This window comes from Salmo trutta, chromosome 6 (assembly GCF_901001165.1).
Source record: "Salmo trutta chromosome 6, fSalTru1.1, whole genome shotgun sequence".
In the NCBI taxonomy this organism is placed as follows: Eukaryota; Metazoa; Chordata; class Actinopteri; order Salmoniformes; family Salmonidae; genus Salmo; species Salmo trutta.
This window is the reverse complement of record NC_042962.1, coordinates 31,846,715-31,866,542: the sequence shown is the minus strand read 5'-3', so window position 1 is coordinate 31,866,542 and position 19,828 is coordinate 31,846,715. Positions and strand designations below refer to the sequence as shown.

General features: G+C 41.4%; 1 protein-coding gene across 1 annotated transcript in view; it reads right to left on the bottom strand.

The window, feature by feature from the left end:
- The window catches only part of LOC115195862 (E3 ubiquitin-protein ligase RNF152-like), a 130,171-nt gene extending 112,859 nt beyond the window's left edge, over positions 1 to 17,312 (bottom strand). Inside the window, exon 1 of the mRNA XM_029756180.1 lies at positions 17,078 to 17,312. The gene's annotated coding sequence lies outside the window, so the exon portion shown is untranslated. The remainder of the gene's footprint in view (positions 1 to 17,077) is intronic.
- Between the last annotated feature and the right edge of the window lie 2,516 nt (positions 17,313 to 19,828).

The window sequence follows — 19,828 nt, the reverse complement described above, 5'->3', positions numbered from 1 at the left end:
AGACCCTTTGCTATGAGATTCAAAATTGAGCTCAGGTGCTTCCTGTTTCCATTGATCATCCTTGAGCTGTTTCTACAACTTGATTGGAGTCCTCCTGTGGTAAATTCAATTGATTGATTGGACATGATTCAATTGATTGGGCATGATTTGGAAAAGACACACACCTGTCTGTTTAATGTCCCACAGTTGACAGTGATTGTCAGAGCAAAAAGGTCAAAATGAATTGTCTGTAGAGCTCCGAGACAGGCACAGATCTGTGGAATGGTACCAAAAAAATTTATGCAGCATTGAAGGTCTCCAAGAATACTGTGGCCTCCATCAATCTTAAATGGAAAAAGTTTGGAACCACCAAGACTCTAACTAGAGCTGACCTACCAGGCCAAACTGAGCAATCGGGGGAGAAGGGCCTTGATCGGGGAGGTGACCAAGAACCTGATGGCCACTCTGACAGCGCTCCAGAGTTCCTCTGTGGAGATAGGAATATCTAACAGAAGGACAACCATCTCTGCAACACTCCACAAATCAGACCTGGTAGAGTGGCCAGCTGGAAGCCACTCCTCAGTAAAAGGCACATGACAGCCCGCTTGGAGTTTGCAAAAAGGCACCTAAAAACTCTCAGACCTACGGTGAAGCAAGGTGAGGGCAGCATCATGCTGTGGGGATGTTTTTCAGCGGCAGGGACCGGGAGACTTGTGAGGATCGAGGAAAAGATGAAGGGAGAAAAGTACAGAGAGATCCTTGATGAAAAACTGCTCCAGAGTGCTCAGGACCAAAGACTGGGGCAAAAGTTCACCTTCCAACAGGACAAGGACCCTAAGCACACAGCCAAGACAACAAAAGAGTGGCTTCGGGACAAGTTTCTGAATATCCGTGAGTGGCCCAGCCAGAGCCCAGCCTTGAAACCGATCGAACATCTCTGGAGAGACTTTGAAATAGCTGTGCAGCAACGCTCCCCATCCAACCTAAAAGAGCTTGAGAGGATCTGCATAGAATAATGGGAAAAACTTCCCAAATACAAGTGTGCCCAAGAAAACTTGAGGCTGTAATTGCTGCCAAAGGTGCTTCAAAGTACTGAGTAAAGGGTTTGAATACTTATGTAAATATGATATGTCTTTTTTTTATTCATTTGCAAAAATGCTTTGTCATTATGTGGTATTGTGTGTAGATTGATTAATAAAAAAAATGTGTATACATTTTAGAATAAGGCTGTAACGTAACAAAAAAAGTAAAGGGTTCTGAATACTTTTCGAATGCACTGTATGTTTATTTATTTTCTTTTGTACTTTAACTATTTACACATTGTTACAACACTGTATAATATGACATTTGAAATGTCTATTCCTTTGTACATTTTGTGAGTGTAATGTTTACTGTTGTCACGTGTGCTCCCTCTCCGGCAGGTAACCAGGCTGCTTATCGTTACACGAACCTGTGCGTCAGACTCACCTGGACTCCATCACTTCCCTGATTACCTTCCCTATATATGTCACTCCCTTTGGGTCCTTCCCCAGGCGTTATTATTTCTGTTCCTGTGTCATGTCTGTGCGTTGTTATTGTTTCTTATTTTGTATTATGTTGTGTTTATTTTTAAAAACACTCCCTGAACTTGCTTCCCAACTCTCATCGTACTAGTTACAACTGTACATTTTTATTGTTTATCATCTATTTTACTTGCATTGGCAATATAAGCATATGTTTTCCATGCCAATAAAGCAGAGAGAGAGAGAGGCGGCGAGAGAGTGTCACGGTCGTGATAATGGACGGACCAAGGCGCAGCGTGTGTTGAGTTCCACATCTTATTTGCAATGAAAACTTAAACAATAAACATACAACGAATATGAACTACGTGGTGCTGAATGCACTCACACAAAACAATATCCCACAAACACAGGTGGGAAAAAGGGCTACCTAAATATGATCCCCAATTAGAGGCAACAATTACCAGCTGCCTCTAATTGGGAACCATACAAACCACAAACACAGAAATACAAACACTAGAAACCCACCTAGTCATGCTCTGACCTATACACCATAGAGAACCCAGAGGGCTCTCTATGGTTAGGGTGTGACAGAGAGGCAGAGAGAGACAGGAGGTATATAGAAAGAGTGAGAGATTGAGAGAGAGAGGAGGGACATCGGAAGTGTGAAAGATTGTGAGAGCAAGAGAAAGAGAGAAATTATGGATATAGGAAGAGAGAGAAAGGATATAGGAAGAGAGAGAGAGAAAGGATATAGGAAGAGAGAGAGTGCGAGAGAGGTGTGCTTTAGGACCATGCGAATGCCTCCGAGCAGTCGGGTAGGCTGTTTCGAGTGTTTATCCAACTGGATAAAAAAACAAAATATAATAATAATAATTATGTCCCCCCCACTTCTAAAACCAAAGTTGAGGCCCTGCCCCAACTAATTCATCTAGTGCAGGATTAGGTCGCTTTCCAGTGGTAATGAAAGTACAAAAAAGATCATTACAATTTTGTCTACAACTAAATTCAAGTCTCCAATTTAAAGCACTTCAAACCTAAGAGCTGAGCCCAGAAACGAGCCCTCTCAGTCAGCTCGTGTTGGACCTAACCAGCCAAGCTGACACCAGAACTGCTTCAAAAGAAAGAATTCAAATCAACAAAATCATTAACCAATTAACAGAACTCATCTTTACAACAATATTTACAACGAAAAACAAAACAAAATCCCAAAGCCGACTAAATTACTATCTGGCCCCAACAGAGAATATGAATTGGCTGATTATCTCTACACTGTCAGAGATACGAAGCAGAGACAGATCCTTACCAAGTACAGGCTGAGTGACCACCAACTGGCAATAGAAACTGGCAGACTGAAAAAAAACATGGCTACCCAAAGAGGAGGGTGTATGTGGTAACTACATGAGAGGGGAGGTAGAAACAGACATGCACTTTCTCCTTTACTGTGAGAAATATTTGTCACCAAGACATTAATTATTCACAGAAACTACTATATTTATTTCACATTTTTATTTATTAAACTGAGAGAAAGAAATTAAAATACGCAACGGCTCCTCTTCCAGCCAAATATGTATTTGCCTGCCATAGCCTGAGGGACACTGAATAATAACATCTGCATAGTAAGCAGTAACTTATTTATTAGTAGTATTATTACTATTAGTATTATTATTATGATTGTTGTGATTATTATTCCAAATAGTAGTGGTATGGGTAGTAGGGGTGATGGTAAAAATAGCAGTTGAATGATGATGATGATAGTAGTAGTAGTAGTAGTAGTAGTAGTGATGATGATGACGGTAGTTGTAGTACTGATGTAATGTTGAGGATAACAGTTAAGTTAGTTGTAGTTTCATTTTTCATGTTTAGCCTTTTATATTTATTCTATTTCTACTATTGACTGTTACTGTTATTTGTATTATTTTTGTATTATAATTCTTCATAATTTTTTACAATGTATATTGTATACAGTGTTGCTTTGGCAATATTGACGCAATGTTTTTCATGCCAATAAAGCAGCTTGAATTTGAGACAGAGAGAAAGAGTGAGAGAGAGAAAGAGTGAGAGAAAGAAAGAGTGAGAGTGAAGTCTTGATCTGTCTGCACTTCAGCCCAATCCTTATGTTGCTTGATTAACAGTATACTGTATCTCCCTCACTCACTGGGATTGATCTTGTGTCCTCTGTCTCACAAAAACGCAATTCTGCCCTCAACAACGCTAACAAGAACGTGATGGTGCAGGTGGAGGCATTTCAAACTGAGGAGTGAGGTTACCAATACAACTCGTTGATACATGTAAAAAATATTACAGAATGGGAGAGGGAGGGAGCATTATTCCCAAGCCTAACAGCACAAGTAAGAGTCCATGAACAACTAGAAAAAAACTAAGATGTGTATCTGTGAATCTGAGCCCACTGAAAATGGTTAACATGGTGCCATTGCCCCCAGCAGAACTGAGTCAATATGGTAAAAATCCTGACACAAATGAGAGGGTCTTCACACTTAGACTTTTAGCAAAAATACCATCGGCTACACATAATGCAATGTAAACTTGTCACGTCTCGACCGCTACCTACAGAGGTAGCACACGACACTCGTCCGACAATTGCTCCCCTCTAAGCATGGCAGTGTAAACAGAAATATATTGTTGAGTCAGCACTCTTACAGCAAATGTTTTTATAGCAATTTGCTTTTACTTCATATGATGCAGGGGTCGACAGTAACACTTGTCCGCTTGCACAGGCAAGTCAAAATAATTGCCGGACAAGCAGATTATAGATTAAGGGATTAAGTTGTTTGAATGGACATGTAAAAAAAACATTATGCAAAAATCCCAATATCAGACAATTAGGCTACTCCGATCAGAATTGTATCAAAGGTCATCTACACTTGACATTACATGCAACTTTTGCTATCAGAATACGAAGATCTCATTGAAAAGACGGGTCAAGACGCACAAAAGTTGCTTTGTGGTCCGATTGTGGTCCGATCTGTCATTTTTTGCAGATTCCTCCTCAGTCTGGACGCAATCAGACTACCAAAATCGCATAGTGGGCGACGTCATCAGCATTCCTTCCACAAGTCTCCAGAAAACATGTGTTTTGGGCCCGAGAGGCACCTTTTCATTATAACGTGTGAAAGTGTGGGGAACGTGTTTGCCGGCCTCTCGGGCCAGCTAGCTAATATTTAGAAATAAATTATGAGAGACATATTTGCAATCCCTTTAGTGTTGCTTGCTAACTCGATGGCTAGCTACAGAGGTTAGCTGGCTACTTAGCTACAGTAGTTAGCTACTGCCATCAGTTGTTATGTTATTATCATATGTTGCCTATTTCACAGTTTGTAGAATGCATACTGGCACTTGAATATAGATCGGGAATGGACACAACGTGGACATGGTGGACACATTTAAATGTAAATGTAGATTCATGACGTGTTCGGAATTCCATGATCAGAACTCCATTATCACAATACAAAAATATATGAACTGTCAAGTCTAGACACGGCCAAAGTGTCCTTCGGATACGATGTGTTATGCACTTACCTCCCAATCTCTGCAGAGTGCATTGGAGTATAATTGTAGGCCTGCATTGACAGATCTCACAGCACATTGGAGTATAATTATTAGTGGCCTGCATTGACAAGCACGAGCGGTCTTTCAATCATGCAGTCGCAAGATGCGTTTTTGAGATCAAAGTGAACCTAGCTGCCTGTGCACATTTGTTGATATTCATTGCTAGTTCATGAGTAATTTGCCCAGTTACAGTATAGTATATGTTTCCATGTGTGCCATTGCCAGAGTAGAGAGAGAGCGAGCAGGTGCAATAATGATAAAGCCTACAACAGACTAACTAGATAGCCAATTCAATACATAGTGTAGTTTGGATGGTTAACTCGTTACTTAACTATTTAGCTATTAGCATGTATTAATGTCCTTATGTTTGATGTCCTAAAATAACTTTCCACCGGCACTCGTGTAGACTATAACCACAAATGGCCGACAAACAGTTGATACAGGTGCTGCATACTCCAGTTGTAAAACAGTCTCTCAAGTGGTCAAAATTGGCTAGGATTTTCGTCTATTCAATAGTGGCTATGTCATTCTGACAAAGTAAAATAAATAATAATATTAGAATAGCCTAATTGACAAGTAGCCTAATGCCTAAATTGTCAATATCTCCCTGGCCTGAACACTGAATTTTCAAGACTTTTAGTTAGCTACCTCGCCCAGTTTAGCCATTTGAGCCCTGGTTCATTGAGTGAGGGAATTATTTTATAATAGACTTAAAAAGTATTTGGTGGGAATTGTAATGTTACAGGGTGGCCAACCATTATCCAGGAGAGTCCAGGAGAGCTACTGGGTGTGCAGGCTTCTTCCCCAGCCCTGCTCAAACACCCCACAAATCAGCTGCTCAACAGGACCTTGCAACTATGACTCTGGAGTGTTTGAGCAAGGTTGAGTCAAGAGCCAGCACACACAGTAGCTCTCCAGATGGAGGGTTGGCAGACCACATGTGTTTTATACAGTATCCTTCGGTGCAGTATTTTACTTTGTGGGGGGTTATCAAAATCCCATACACGTGTTTAGTATATGTTATTGCGGGTGTTGTGAAATGCTTATGTTTCCAGCTCCAACAGTGCAGCAATATCTAACAAGTAATATCTAACAATTTCACAACAATACACTCAATACACACAAATCTAAGTAAAGGAATGAAATTAAGAATATATAAATATTTGGACGAGCAATGTCAGCACGGCATAGACTAAGATACTGTACAATAGAATACAGTATATACATATGAGATGGGTAATGCAAAATATGTAAACATTATTAAAGTGACTAGTGTTCCATTTATTAAAGTGGCCAGTGATTTCAAGTCTATGTATATAGGGCAGCAGCCTCTAATGTGCTAGTGAATGCTATTTAACAGTCTGATGGCCTTGAGATGGAAGCTGTTTTTCAGTCTCTCGGTGCCAGCTTTGATGCACCTGTACTGACCTCGCCTTCTGGATGATAGCAGGGTAAAAAGGCAGTGACTCGGGTGGTTGTTGTCCTTGATCCTTTTGGCCTACCTGTAACATCGGGCACTGTAGGTATCCTGGAGGGCAGGTAGTTTGCACCTGATGATGCGTTGGGCATACTGCACCACACTCTGGAGAGCCCTGCGGTTGCGGGTATCCAGTTGCTGTACCGGTAGGTGATACAGCCCGACAGGATGCTCGCAATTGTGCATCTGTAAAAGTTTATATGGGTTTTAGGTGCCAAGCCAAATTTCTTCAGCCTCCTGAGGTTGAAGAGGTGCTGTTGCGTCTTCTTCATCACACTGTCTGTGTGGGTGGACCATTTCAGTTTGTCAATGATGTGTACGCCGAAGTACTTGAAGCTTTCCACCATCTCCACTGCAGTCCCGTCGATGTGGATGAGGGGGTGCTCCCTCTGCTGTTTCCTGAAGTCCACAATCAGCTCCTTTGTTTTGTTGACGTTGAGTGAGGGGTAATTTTCCTAGCACCACACACCCAGGGTGTCACGACTCCCGCCGAAGTCGGCCCCTCTCCTTGTTTGGGCGGCGTTCGGCGTCACCGGCTTACTAGTTGCCACCGATCGATGTTTCACTGTTCGTTTGGTTTTGTCTTTATTGTGTACACCTGTTTTTGATTTCGCTAATTATGTTCATTATTTACCTCTGCATTTCCTGTTTGTCTTGTCGGTGATTGTTTCCTGTTTTGTGTGTAGTTGGAGGTGTTTCTCCAAACTATGTATTTCCTATGAGAAGATTTATTGATATTTTTAGTAAACACATTTGTTTACATTTATCCCTGTGTCCTGCGCCTGACTCCTCTACGTCTCTAAAGAAAACCATTACACAGGGCCCTCACCTCCTCCCTGTAGGCTGTCTTGTCATTGTTGGTAATCAGGCCTACTACTTTTGTGTCATCTGCAAACTTGATGATTGAGCTAGAGGCATGCATGGCCACGCTGTCATGGGTGAACAGAGAGTACAGGAGGGGGCTGAGCACACACCCTTTTGGGGCACCACTGTTGAGGATCAGCGAAGTAGAGGTGTTGTTTCCTACCTTCACCACCTGGTGGCGGCCCATCAGGACATCCAGGACCCAGTTGCACAGGGCAGAGTTCAGACCCAGGGCCTCAAGCTTAATGATGAGCTTGGAGGGTACTATGGTGTTGAATGCTGAGCTGTAGTCAACGAACAGCATTCTTACATAGGTATTCCTCTTGTAAAGATGGGATATGGCAGTGCTATTGTGATTGCGTCGTCTGTTGATCTATTGAGGCGGTAAGCAAATTTAAGTGGGTCTAGGGTGTCAGGTAAGGTAGAGGTGATATGATCATTGACTAGTCTCTCAAAGCACTTCATGATGACAGAAGTGAGTGCTATGGGTTATAGTCATTTAGTTCAGTTACCTTTGCTTTCTTGGGTACAGGAACAATGGTGTCCATCTTGAAGCATGTGGGGACAGCAGACTGGGATAGGGAGAGATTGAATATGTCCATAAACACTCCAGCCAGCTGGTCTGCGCATGCTCTGAGGATGCGGCTAGGGATGCCGTCTGGGCCGGCAGCCGTGAGAGGGTTAACACGCTTAAATGTCTTACTCGAGTCAGCCACGGAGAAGGAGAGCTCACAGTCCTTGGTAGCGGGCCATGTCTGGGGCACCGTGTTATCCTCGACGCGGGCAAAGAAGGTGTTTAGCTTGTCCGGAAGCAAGATGTTGGTGTCCGTGACGTGGCTGGTTTTCCCTAAGTGCATTGCTCAAAGCCACAATGGCAGAAGATATAATACAGGGATAAGAGACCAGCAGCCTTCCATTGTCAATACCAGTGATAATAATTAAATGTATTTTGTGAAGTGGTTCCTTGCATCCAAAAGACAATTTTCAGTCACCTTTTTGGCCCACGGTGATACAGACAATTCATTTTAGGGGGACAAGTGACTTGAGATTTTGGACCCCCAAAAAATAAAAAAAAATCAGTCTTACTTGTCCAAAGGACAAAGTTAATGTCCAGCCCTGTAATGACGTCCATGATATTGATAAAATGAAGCCTGGTTTGTTCTAAGGTAACTTTAATACTGTAGCTAGTGTAAGCCTAAGAGCTCATTTCCAGCTATGGTTCAGCTGAACATTATCATTAAGCTACAGCCACAACGTTTATGTGAGGATGCAGAAATGATTTTGTTTAGCTAGCTAACATTACCTAGTTGTGTAGCCTATATTATAATATGAATGACACTGTATGCAAACAGGGTCATTCATATGGGGGGGGGTAAACGTTACTTGATCATTAAGCATAGAGTTAGTTAGCTAGCTAGCAGGATTTAGCTGTGTATTGTTAGCTAATTTAATGTGTACGGATGAGAAAATATACCCTTTAATTGTCTGCACATGCTTGTGAATTGTTGCATTATTAACCATTGTACTATGTTTTAGAAGAAAAGTTGATTGGATTGTTAAATAGTTTGTTCTTACTGGTTAGTGGCTACTGTGATATTTACAGTCAATTTGAGCTCTGGACCAAGAATGTGAGGTTGCCAGCCACAACGAAAGGTAAGGCAAGGAGGTAATATGAACTGAAAAGTAGAAATCTGTTTCGTCACTCCACTCCTCAGAGACTGTCCTTCATCTCAGAATAGGGCCTTAGCCTGGATTTAGCACAGACCTCTCCCAACAGATGGGACACAATTAGCCATCTGACTCCAGCCAGATGCGTGGAGCGTAGCGCCAGGATGCAAATGGAGGGAAGAGAGGAGAAAAGGAGGAGGAGGAAAGGTACTGAGAAAACCATCTTGGGAAAGGATAAATAAATGAAGGGGACAGTGGAGGTGGTGGAGCAGTTTTGGAAAATGGGACAGAGAGAGAGAGAGATAGAGGGAGGGGGGAGAGACCTGGAGACACAGAGGGGGGAGCAATAGAGAGGGGGAGAGACCGAGAGACACAGAGAGAGAGAGAGAGAGAGAGAGGGGGGGGGGGAGACCTAGAGACACTGGGAGAAATGAAGAGAGGGAGAGGGGTGGTGAGAAAGAGAGAGAGTTGGGTGGAAAGTCTGTATTAAGAACAGGAGGAGGGGAGGAAGGATCCCAGGAGATGCTAGACAAACACCTGAAGGGTGTGAATATAGAAGGATGTATGAAAGAGATGATAATAACCCTGGCATTGAATATTTCTCTATTTATTCATAAGATTATCCAACTGTAAAATCAACAGAGGCATATTCATTCTGAAACCTAAATGTAATTGGTATTCTTTGTCATATGTCCTCCCACCAACCCATTGATTAAATAAGACTGGGTGTCAATCACTGCTCTATTTATACTGGAGAATTTTTTTTTTTTTATTCTCCCACTGACATCACACCTCAGCTACTGTGTATGCAAAAACATCGACCAAAGTGCCATGCCCACTTTTGTGAACCTAAAAAGATACAGACCACCAGCATTCTTACCTTCCAGCCTTTTAATTTGTATTGGAAAATACTTGTCAACACAGTTAAGAAACTTAATTATCCAATGGATAGTATCCATATATTTATCTAAAGAAAGTAGGGGTTTGGGAACAAATGGCAAAGTGGACACCTCCACCTCTTGTTTTGGTAAACTGCTGAGGGATGGGGCTAAAGAAATGTTGAAACTGAAAATCTCCCCCCAAATGTTGCATCTCTCTGCTATGTGTGGTTCTCTAAAACATCTGGTTTTGAAAACAATATCTTGTTTTTTTATCCTTGTCATTTCTGATTATGCTTACAAGTCAATGCCATCAATGATTCTTATTTACAGATTGTATTAGTATCCTTTACTGTTAAAACAGGCTATCAAATATTCAGTAGTATCTTATCGAAGCTCTTTGCCCCCGACCCCATTCATATACACTAACTACCTTAAGGGCCTAGGGGACTTTTGTTAAGAGCCCCGATGCTCATTCTGCAAGTGAACACGCTTTGCTTGCCATACGGTATTGGAAGCATAAGGTCCTTATCTTTCATATCAGCAAGAAATTATTTAAAAATACGAAAGGTTAAATTACTACACACCTTTATATGGTTAGGGTTAGCGTTCCCACACGGCCATATCTCCATGTTACAGCGCCTGTTTACGGAAGACAGAGGCGACCACCTGTGCTAATTAGTTATCTAGCATGCTCCGAACACCTGTATGTAATGGAAAAAGGTCGCCAGAAATGTGTGGTAACTGAAAAATACTGTTGGCTGCAACTGTGATAAAGCCAGTAAAAGTGTACAGTAAGTCTATATTTTGCATTTGTGAAATTATCAAATCAAATGTTATTTGTCACATGCCTAATAAGCAACAGGTCTAGACTAATAGTGAAATGTTACTTATAGGCCCTTCCCAACAATGCAGAGAAAAATAGAAATAATAGAAACATTTAAAAAGGAATAAATAAACAATAAGTAACAATAACTGGGCTATATACACGGGGTACCAGTACCGAGTCGATATGCAGGGGTACTAGGTAATTGAGGTAAATATGTACATATACAGTTGAAGTCGGAGGTTTACATACACTTAGGTTGGAGTCATTAAAACTTGTTTTTCAACCACTCCCCAAATTTGTTGTTAACAAACTATAGTTTTGGCAAGTCGGTTAGGACATCTACTTTGTGCATGACACAAGTAATTTTCCCAACAATTGTTAACAGACAGATGATTTCACTTATAATTCGCTGTATCACAATTCTAGTGGGTCAGAAGTTCACAAACACTAAGTTGACTCTGCCTTTAAACAGCTTGGAAAATTCCAGAAAATTATGTCATGGCTTTAGAAGCTTCTGATAGGCTAATTGACATCACAAATCAATTGGAGGTGTACCTGTGGATGTATTTCAAGGCCTACCTTCAAACTTAGTGCCTCTTCGCTTGATATCATGGGAAAATCAAAAGAAATCAGCCAAGACCTCAGAAAAAAAATGTTAGAACTCCACAAGTCTGGTTCATCCTTGGGAGCAATTTCCAAACGCCTGAAGGTACCACGTTCATCTGTACAAACAATAGTACGCAAGTATAAACACCATGGGACCACGCAGCCTTCATACCGCTCAGGAAGGAGATGCATTCTGGCTCCTAGAGATTAATGTACTTTTGTGCGAAAAGTGCAAATCAATCCCAGAACAACAGCAAAGGACCTTGTGAAGATGCTGGAGGAAACAGATACAAAAGTATCTATATCCACAGTCAAACAAGTCCTATATCGACATAACCTGAAAGGCTGTTCAGCAAGGAAGAAGCCACTTCTCCAAAACCCCAATAAAAAAGTTTGCAACTGCACATGGGGACAAATATCATACTTTTTGGAGAAATGTCCTCTGGTCTGATGAAACAAAATAATACTGTTTGGCCATAATGACCATCATTATGTTTGGAGGAAAAAGGGAGAGGCTTGCAAGCCGAAGAACACCATCCCAACAATGAAGCACGGGGGTGGCAGCATCTTGTTGTGAGGGTGCTTTGCTGCAGGAGGGACTGGTGCACGTCACAAAATAGATGGCATGATGAGGATGGAAAAGTATGTGGATATATTGATGGATATATTGAAGCAACAGCTCAAGACATCAGTCAGGAAGTTAAAGCTTGGTCGCAAATGGGTCTTCCAAATGGACAATGACCCCAAGCATGCTTCCAAGTTGTGGCAAAATGGTTTAAGGATAACAAAGTCAAGGTATTGGAGTGGCCATCACAAAGCCATGACCTCAATCCTATAGATATTTTGTGGGCAGAACTGAAAAAGTGTGTGCGAGCAAGGAGGCCTCCAAACCTGACTCAGTTACACCAGCTCTGTCAGGAGGAATGGGCCAAAACGTTTGACCCAAGTTAAACAATTTAAAGGCAATGCTACCAAATACTAATTGAGTGTATGTAAACTTCTGACCCGCTGGGAATGTGATGAAAGAAATAAAAGCTGAAATAAATTATTCTCTCTACTATTATCCTGAGATTTCACATTCTTAAAATAAAGTGGTGATCCTAACGGAACTAAGACAGGGAATTTTTACTAGGATTAAATATCAGGAATTGTGAAAAACTGAGTTTAAATGTATTTGGCTAAGGTGTATGTAAACTTCGGTAGGGGTAAAGTTACTAGGCAACAAGATAGATAAACACTAACAGCAGCATATGTTTACATAACCTACATTATTCATCTCATATGTATATACTGTACGCTATACCATCTACTGCATCTTGCCATCTTGATGTATTAGATGAATCACTAGCCACTTTAAACAATGGCAATTTATTTTTTTTCATAACCTACATTACTCATCTCATATGTATATACTGTACTCTATGCCAGCGGTCCCCAACCCCTGGGCCGCGGACCGGTACCGGTCCGTGGGTCATTTGGTACCGGGCCGCAGAGAAAGAATAAATAACTTACATTATTTCCGTTTTATTTATTATCTGAGTCAACAATGTTTTATTTTGAAAAATGAATGCGGAGCACAGACACCTTCTCTTATACACAGAAATAAGATGGTTATCCCGAGGGAGATCGCTGGCCAGAGTGTTTGAATTACGAGAGCCGCTGCAGAGATTTCTCTCAGAACAAAAGTCACAGCTGGCAGCACATTTCAGTGACGAGGAATGGGTCGCAAAACTTGCTTACTTGTGCGACATATTCAACCTGCTCAATGAACTCAATCGGTCACTTCAGGGGAAAATGACAACTGTCTTCAAGTTGGCAGATAAAGTAGCTGCATTTAAAGCCAAACTGGATTTGTGGGGACGATGCGTGAACAGAGGTATATTTGACATGTTTCAAACATTCGCAGGGATTTTGGAAGAGACTGAGCCCGAGCCTTCATTGTCCCAGCTGGTGCACGATCACCTGTCTTTGCTTTTAAAATAGTTTGAGCGCTACTTCCCAACCACAAAAGACCCACGAACTGCCAAGGAATGGATCCGCGACCCATTTGTCAACAAACCAGGTGAATCCAGCATGTCTATGCAAGAAGAAGATCAACTGCTGGAGATCGCAAATGACGGCGAAAGTATGTTCGAGACAACAACTCTGCCGGTGTTCTGGATTAAAGTTACGGCAGAATACCGTGAGATCGCCACAACAGCATTGAAAACCCTGTTGCCATTTCCAACATCCTATTTGTGTGAAGCGGGATTTTCTGCAGTGACAGCAACCAAAACAAAATTAGTGGACTGGGTGTCAACCAAAACAAAATTAGTGGACACCCAGTCCACTAAAAAATTAGTGGACTGGGTGTCATTGTCTCCCATTACCCCTAGATGGGACCGTCTCGTTGCAGAGAAACAAGCTCAGGGCTCCCACTGATTTAGCGTTATGGTGAGTTGTATTTTTCATGCACTTTATATTTGTTTTTGTGTTGTATCTTATTTTTAAGGCATGTTTAAACGTTACCATAGCGGCCAGAGAGCGTTAGGGGGCAGAGAGGATGTTACTCATGTTATGTTGTTGGTGCGATGTTACGAGGACACTGCTAATAAAGTTGCATACGAGTACACAGTGGATTCACGTTTATTATTATATTTTAAAAATACCACAGTTTTTATGCCGGTCGTATCATTTTATTTTGTGTATTTATCCGCCACACCTTAAAGGCCAGTCCGTGAAAATATTGTCTGACATTAAACCGGTCCGTGGCCCAAAAAAGGTTGGGGACCGCTGCTCTATGCCATCCTGATGTAATGTATCACTAGCCACCTTAAACAATGCCGCTTTATATATGTTTTCATACCCTACAATACTCATCTCATATGTATATACTGTACTCCATACCATCTATTACATCTTGCCTACGCCGTTCGGCCATCACTCATTTATATATTTTTATGTACATATTCGTATTCATTCCTTTACACTTGTGTGTACAAGGTAGTTGTGGAATTGGTAGAATACTTGTTAGATATTACTGCATGGTCGGAACTAGAAGCACAAGCATTTCGCTACACTTGCATTAACACCTGCTAACCATGTGCATGTGACAAATAAATTTGATTTGATTTGAGACAAAGGAGTTAATGCAAAAAGGGGGTCAATGCAGATAGTCCAGGAAGCTTTTTTGATGTGATATGAAAGTAAAGGGTTTTATCTTTCAATTCTATTGCAATTGAGAATCGATTCACGTTTAGGTGGAGTATGTGGCTGTTTTGGCTGCCAGTCTATCTCCAAAAATAACATAAGCTCCTTGGACCTTAATGAGTTTTGGTAAACTCGCCAACATTCCTGAAGAGACATTATGGGGCTATTTGCCCCCCCCCCAAAAAAAGTAGATAGAATTATGAAACATTTACATGTGGAAAGGGTCAATATCATACATCCACCATCAATGCCTGAATTGCTGTCTTCAGAATAAGCTCTGTATCTAGTCTGATTAATCAGGCTGTAATACACAATTAAGGCTTTAAGTTCCTCTGTGTCCAAATCACTAAGGATTTAAATTGGTCCACACACAAATGCACAGTCGTGAAGGTGCAACAGCACCTCTTCCCCCTCAGGAGTTGGATAGGTTTGGCATGGGCATTCAAATCCCCAAAAAGTGATACAGCTGCATCATTGAGAGCATCTTAACTGGGTGCATCATTGCTTGGTATGGCAACAGCACTGCCCTCGATCGCGTGGTGCTACAGAGGGTGGTGCAGACAGCCCAGTATATCACTGGGACTGAGCTCCCTGCCATCCAGTACCTGTATATCAGGTGGTGTGAAAGGATGGCCCGGAAAATTGTTAATGACTCCAGCCACCCAAGCCATAGCCTGCTCTTTCTCCTTCCACTCAGCAAGCAAATCAAATCAAATCAAATTTATATAGCCCTTCGTATATCAGCTGAAATCTCAAAGTGCTGTACAGAAACCCAGCCTAAAACCCCAAACAGCAAGCAATGCATGTGAAAGAAGCACGGTGGCTAGGAAAAACTCCCTAGGAAAAACTCCCTAGAAAGGCCAAAAACCTAGGAAGAAACCTAGAGAGGAACCAGGCTATGAGGGGTGGCCAGTCCTCTTCTGGCTGTGCCGGGTGGATATTATAACAGAACATGGTCAAGATGTTAAAATGTTCATAAATGACCAGCATGGTCAAATAAAGCAGTACCTGTATAAAGCAGTACCTAAAGCAGTACCTAAAGCAGTACCTGTGCATCAAGTCTGACACCAACAGGCTCCGTAACAGCTTCTATCTCCAAGCCATAAGTCTGCTAAATAGCAACCAAATGGCTACATGCACTGAGTTGTTCTTTGTATTTGTTTTTTACACTGTCTCTATACACTCAAGCACACTGACACTCCAACACACACAATTTTCTCACACATTTATACTGACTCTGAACAAACTCATATACACTGCTGTTACTCTATTTATCATAAATCCTGATGCCTAGTGATCTTACCCCTATACATATCTACCTCTTTCACTCCAGTATCCCTGCACATTGTAAATATGGTATTGGAATTGACCCTGTACTGTGTATAGCTTGTTGCTTTCTCATGTTCTTATTTATTATTTTGATATCTTGTGTTTTTGTTCTACCTTATGTTATATTTAGTACTACATTGATATGAAATACTGTATTGTTGGGTTTAGAACTTGCAAGGAAGGCATTTCACTGTACATGTGCACATGGCATTAAAACTTGAATAAATTGGTATATACAGCAATATTCGGGTTTCACTGTCATGGCATGCTTGGTTCAATAGCTATTGATGAGAGAAAACTAAATATCTAATATAAAACAAATTTTACCTAGGTGCCAAAACGAACTACATACCTACAGGCTCTCTAAAATGTTGGGTAAACAATATATTTTCCTGTGGATATTTTGTCTCAAATTTCGAGCAGCTGAAGGACAAACCGCCCAGACAACCAGTAGAGTAAGTTCACATTTAATTGTATTCAACATTCTGGCTTGTAAGGAGCATTTATACGAATTTGCAGGCATTCGTTTCAGGCTGTAGATATATACCAATTAATTGTGTATTACAGCCTGATTAAATCAGACTAGGCCCTACTCTATATCCTAGGCCTACAAGCAATAGGCAAATCATGCGATGAACTGGAGACAATGCAATACCTTCCTATTATGTCATGGTCTGTCTATCTTTCTCTTTTCTCTCTCCGTATGAGGGAGCAGAGTGGGCTCTAAAGTCAAATAGAAGCAACTACAAAAAGACTGTAACACAGTTTTCACATAACACTATTATTAACAGGGTAGACATTTTGAAATACCAATTAGCTTTCTAAAAAAAACATGATTTACTTGAATTTTGACCTCCCCATCAATGCATTGCATGATACACTTATTTGTCAACCAAACTGAAGCTTGATGTGTAGACTACATTATTTTAAAATATAAAGGTGTCTGTCCATAGGGCAATCAATGTGTTATTGCAGTAATCGGTGTCATAACACATGGTTAACGTTTCCTGTAACATTATTATCAGAGAAAGGATAAAGCACCAAGCTAACGAGGGCAGCAAGCTGCAGACAGTGTATGATATTGAACATTTGTAGCCTTATCCGATAAAGAAGTTTATATTGTTTAGACTACTCAAACAATAAAACCTACCATACAATTTGCACGTCAACAATATCATCTCAATCTCACCTTATATATCCGCTGTGTGTCATCTATACTGAAAGTACAGCAGCAATCCACATTCGGCTTCAGTGTCTGTTTGATATGTTTTGTCTGTACCTGGGCTGTCCCCGCAGCACGAGTATAGACTACACTGGATTGACAGCGATTTAAAAAATGCTGGCTTCGCCTTGATGTAGTTTGAGTGAGCTACTTCACGGAGTGGTTGTTTACAGTGTGCCTGTTCCTACCAACCAAACGGAGACCCTCCCACCGCGCTCTCTCACCCTTGATATATCAGCCTCCGCACAGATGGATACGCCCTCGAATATTAATTTTACTCCATTATGAAAACCGTTCTGTTTAATTGCTAGGTATTGTGAAACAATTCAATTTGAGTTTAGCACCTCTGAAGTGTTGAGAGAGCCACCTTGTGTGACACAATGTAGGTGATCCGATGCGTAGTCAAGTAGGGGAAAGTTGGCTTTTTATTAATGGTCTTCACATTTGTCAGTTTCCTGTTTACACTGAATTTCTTTATTCACTGACTTTCTACGACCTGTCCATTATCTCAGTGACCCTTACAAAAAACAGATGAATTTTACGTGATCACATGTGATTTAATGTGATAACATGTGACTACAAGTGAAGCAACATGTGACATGTAAGCACATGAGTACATGATCTCCCATTAAATGAATGTGAAATAAATGTGACAACATGGGGATGCAAAATGTCAACATGTGAGAACATGAAACTACACGTGACATGTGAAAACACGATCTCATGTGAAATAAGTGTGACAACATGAGGAATGTGATACTGTACCATAACACTATACATGTGACAACATTTGAGCACATGTGAAAGCTGAGATGTCAAATGTAATTTAGAGTAATTTACTTTAAAAGGTATGACAGACATTAATTAAAATGTAAAGTCATGGTCCCCTCCAGGTTTTGTCAAGTTACCGGATTGTTCCAGGGATGTCCCAAGGACATTTTTAGGACATTCTCAGAACACTGGATCATGGTAGATCTACAAGTAGTTTCTGTATTTTTACAGCTAAATGAAGGTGTTAATGTTAGTATGCTGATTACTTGGGAGTCAACCTCACTATTAGTTGCTAGCTACCTGAAGTTCATGCTGCGCCTCCAGGTTTATGGACATAATGGAGATTGTCTAGACATTTATTACCAAGAAAACATTTCTGCGCTTTGCTTAAAGTTGCAGTAAAAATAAAGCAAATACACTATATATACAAAATGATGTGAACACCCCTTCAAATTAGAGGATTTATCTAGTTCAGCTACACCCGTTGCTGACAGGTGTATAAAATTGAGCACACAGCCATATAATCTCCATATTCAAACATTGGCAGTAGAATCAACTTACTGAAGAGCTCGGTGACTTTCAACGTGGCACCGTCATAGGATGCCACCTTTCCAACAAGTCAGTTCGTCAAATTTCTACCCTGCTAGAGCTGCCCCGTTCAACTGTAAGTGCTGTTATTGTGAAGTGGAAACGTCTAGGAACAACAACGGCTCGAACGCGAACAGGTAGGCCACACAAGCTCACAAAATGGGACTGACAAGTGTTGAAGTGCATAGCGCGGAAAAAAGGTCTGTCCTCGGTTGCAACACTCAATACCGAGTTCCAAACTACCTCTGGAAGCAACTCCGAACTGACTCTGGAAGCAACGTCAGCACAAGAACGGTTTGTCAGCAGCTTCATGAAATGGGTTTCCATGGCCGAGCAGCCGCACACACCATGCGCAATGTCAAGCGTCGGCTGGAATGGTGTAAAGCTCACCGCCATTGGACTCTGGATCAGTGGAAACGTGTTCTCTGGAGTGATGAATCACGCTTCACCATCTGACAGTCTGACGGATGAATCTGGCGGTTGCCAGGAGAACACTACCTGCCCCAATGCATAGTGCCAACTGTAAAGTTTGGTGGAGGAGGAATAATTGTCTCTGGTAAATTTTCAGGGTTCTGGCTCGGCCCTTTAGTTCCAGTGAAGGGAAATTTTAATGCTACAGCATATAATGACATTCTAGACGATTCTCTGCTTCCAACTTTTTGGCAACACTTTGGGGAAGGCCTTTTCATGTTTCAGCATGACAATGCTCCCGTGCACAAAGCGAGGTCCATACAGAAGTGGCTTGTCGAGATCGATGTGGAAGAACTTGACTGGCCTGCACAGAGCCCTATGCAGCCAGGCCTAATCGCCCATTGGTTCCCGGCCTCACTAATTCTCTTTAGGCTGAATGGAAGAAAATCCCCACAGCAATGTTCCAACATCTAGTGGAAAGCCTTCCCAGATGAGTGGAGGCTGTTATAGCAGCAAAGAGGGGACCAACTCCATATTAATGCCATGATTTTGGAATGAGATGTTCGACGAGCAAGTGTCCACATACTTTTGGTCATGTAGTGTATATACAACAACTTGAATGCGTTGCTATGAAATAATAATTGATTTTATTTATATAGCACTTTTCTACCATCCTAGGTCCTCAAAGCACTTTACATAGTAGGGGGAAACTTGCCTCATCCGCCACCAATGTGTAGTACCTACCTGGGTGATGCACAGCAACCATTTTTTGCCAGAACACTCACCACACATCAGCTGGAGAGGTAAGGATTGATTTATGCCAATTAAAAATGAGGGGGTGATTACAGTAGGTGGCCATGGTGGAATCGGACCAGGTTGGACATTTTGCCATGACAACAGGGTTATCACTCCGACTCTTACAATAAGTTCCATGAGATTTTTAATGAC